Below are 3,123 nucleotides of genomic sequence, written 5' to 3' on the forward strand. Positions count from 1 at the left end.
CAGGGATAAATTTTAGAACAGAGAAGTGGATGGACTTCACAGCCTTCAGGCAATCCTCCATAAAATTCGATTTCTCTCAGTAGAGTTTTTGATAAGATGAGCAACTGTGGGTTTGAGGGTATGCTGTCTGACAAATCCTTACAGCACAACGATTCTGTGTTTGCTAAAGTACAGAGCCATGTGTTTTAAAAGTCAATCTGAAAAAAAAAAAATAATAAAAGTCAATCTGAGTAGATGATCCAAACAAAAACCCATCCTGGAGTAGAAAGCCAAGGCCCTTCAATGTGAAGGCAGGCCAAGGGAATACACACTGTCAGAGCCAATATAACTCTCGAGAAGTAAGTTGGGATTTGCTTTAGCACACAGATAAATCAAACCCCCAAATTCAAAACTAGAGAGCAACACTATAGCAATTTTAGGCTGGAAAAAATTTAAAGCAATAACCAAATCTGTCATGAAAAAGAACAGCAGGAAAGATTTGGATTTGGACAATGCTATTTCCTGATGGGCCAGCCACCAAAGAGGAACTAGTTGTAAAAGGTATGTCCAGGTAACCAAATGAATTGACTTACTGAATAAGATTGTTAGTCCTGTATGGCTGATCACATTGTTGTACAGCAGAAACTAACACAACAGTGTAAAGCAACTATGCGTGTGTGTGTGTTAGGTGACTTCAGTCGTGTCCAATTCTTTGTGGCCCTGTGGAATGCAGCCCACAAGTCTCCTGCCCATGGGATTCTCCAGGAAAGAATGCTGGAGTGGGTAGCCATGCCCTCCTCCGGGGGATCTTCCTGACCCAGGGATGGAACCTGCATCTCTTACATCTCCTGCGTTGGCAGGCCAGTTCTTTACCACCAGCGCAAACTGGAAAGCAACTATACACCGATTAGAAAAAATCGTTAGTGCTGAGCTTGAAAAATGTTGGGGAATATCTACCCAAATGGTGACTGTGATTTTCTTTTTTTTTTTTTCCACTTGGTATTATCTTTAATTAAGTACAAAGACTTTTCCAATCACATCACATAGAGATCATTATATACACTGCTCTGTTTGGCTGCCAATCTCTTCTCTCTCTCCTCAGCAATGGTAAGGCAAATACCTTTCCACGGGGAAGAGAGATCCACGGTTTGTTGCCTTTGCCAATAACGAAAATGTTTGAGAGCCGTGTGGCAAAGCTGTTGCCATTCACGTCTTTCACATGAACTAAATCAAAAGAACCTGGATGTCTCTCCTGGTTTGTAATCACAACAATTCTTCCCAGGTTAGCACCTCCAGTCACCATGCACAGGTTACCAGTGTCAAATTTGATGAAATCAGTAATCTTGCCAGTCTCCAAGTCAGTCTGAATGGTGTCATTCACCTTGATGAGGGGATCAGGGTAATGGATGGTACGAGCGTCATGGGTTACCAGATGAGGGATTCCTTTTGTCCCCACAAATATCTTTCTTACTTTGCACAGTTTATACTTGGCCTCCTCAGGTGTAATACAATGAACAGCAAAGCGACCCTTGGTGTCATAGATCAAACGAAAATTCTCTCCAGTCTTATCAGTGCTGATGACATCCATAAAACCAGCTGCTGCTGCTGCTAAGTCGCTTCAGTCGTGTCAGACTCTGCGCGACCCCATGGACGGCAGCCCACCAGGCTCCCCCGTCCCTGGGATTCTCCAGGCAAGAACACTGGAGTGGGTTGCCATTTCCTTCTCCAATGCATGAGAGTGAAAAGTGAAAGTGAAGTCGCTCAGTCGTGTCTGACTCTTTGCAACCCCATGGACTACAGCCTACCAGGCTCCTCCATCTATGGGATTCTCCAGGCAAGAGTACTGGAGTGGGGTGCCATTGCCTTCTTGGATAAAACCAGCAGGGTAGGTTATATCTGTGCGGACTTTGCCATCAATCTTAATGAAACGGTGCATGCAAATCTTCTTCATCTCCTGTTAGGGCATACTAAGTCTATTCCTTAGGAAGATAATTAGGGGGAGACATTCCCTTAGCTTGTGGGGGCCAGTAGATGGACGAGGGGCAAACACACCAGTCAGTTTATCCAGCATCCAATGTTTTGGAGCTGAAACATGTTTCAGGTGCTTCTTGGAACCCCAAGCCATGGCTGCGCTAGGCATGAAAAGAGGTGACTGTGATTTTCTAAGGGTTGGTTTGAAGCCTTTTATTATCGTCGCTCCTAGTTTTTGACAATAAAACTTCTGCATGTGGGAAAGGATAAGACATCTATCTTCTTTTTTCAAAGTGATATTAAGTTATGAGGGTACACCTAAACTGAGGAGCAACTAGAACACACACCCATTGGATGAATCAGAAAACTGATAGTGGATTAAATGAAATACTCCTAGTGACTCTGAGGTTCTTGTTTATTTGGTGACTAGAGGTGCACTGAATATACATTTAGGCAAAATGCCAAATGGCCACATCTTAAAGTCAATATTTTCCTGAAGCTAAGGCCAAAGATAAATAACACTATCATATTAATGGAAAAAACATCTGGAATAGAAGAGTAAATTCAAAACATTATTGAAAAATGATTTTAAATATTTGTTTACAAATGAGGTTTTCACATTATAAAGTTTTGACTTTATGATGCAGAAACACTAATTTCTCACCACTGTCAGTTCTGTGCACTGCTTGAAGAAAATGTTTTCAGAATAGTTTTTGATAGACTTTATTTTTTAGAGCAGTTTCAGGTTCACAGCAAAACTAAGTGGAAGATACAGAGATTTTTAATATCCCTCCCACCTCCTCGCATGGATAGCCTCCCCCATTATCCACACTCTGCACCCACAGTTGTACATTTGTTAAAAATCAGTCAACCTATATTGATGTACAATTATCATCCAAAGTCCATAGTTTACATTAGAGTTCACTCTTGGTCTTGTACATTCCATAGGTTTGGACAAATGCATAATGATACATGTCCATCATTAGAATATCAAACAGAGTATTTTCACTGCCCTAAAAATTCTCTGAGCTCCTCATTCATTCCTCCTTATTCATTCTATTCATCCCTCACTCCCACCCCGAACCCCAGGCAACCAGTGATCTTTTTACTGTCTCCATAATTTTGCCTTTTTCAGAATGTTATATAGTTGGAATCCTACAACACGTAGCCTTT

General features: G+C 41.6%; 1 pseudogene; it reads right to left on the reverse strand.

Moving 5' to 3' along the window:
• Window positions 1-681: 681 nt before the first annotated feature.
• LOC133243067 (small ribosomal subunit protein eS4, X isoform-like) lies at window positions 682-2,127 on the reverse strand (annotated as a pseudogene).
• Window positions 2,128-3,123: the final 996 nt, after the last annotated feature.

This window comes from Bos javanicus, chromosome X (assembly GCF_032452875.1).
Source record: "Bos javanicus breed banteng chromosome X, ARS-OSU_banteng_1.0, whole genome shotgun sequence".
Taxonomy (NCBI): Eukaryota; Metazoa; Chordata; class Mammalia; order Artiodactyla; family Bovidae; genus Bos; species Bos javanicus.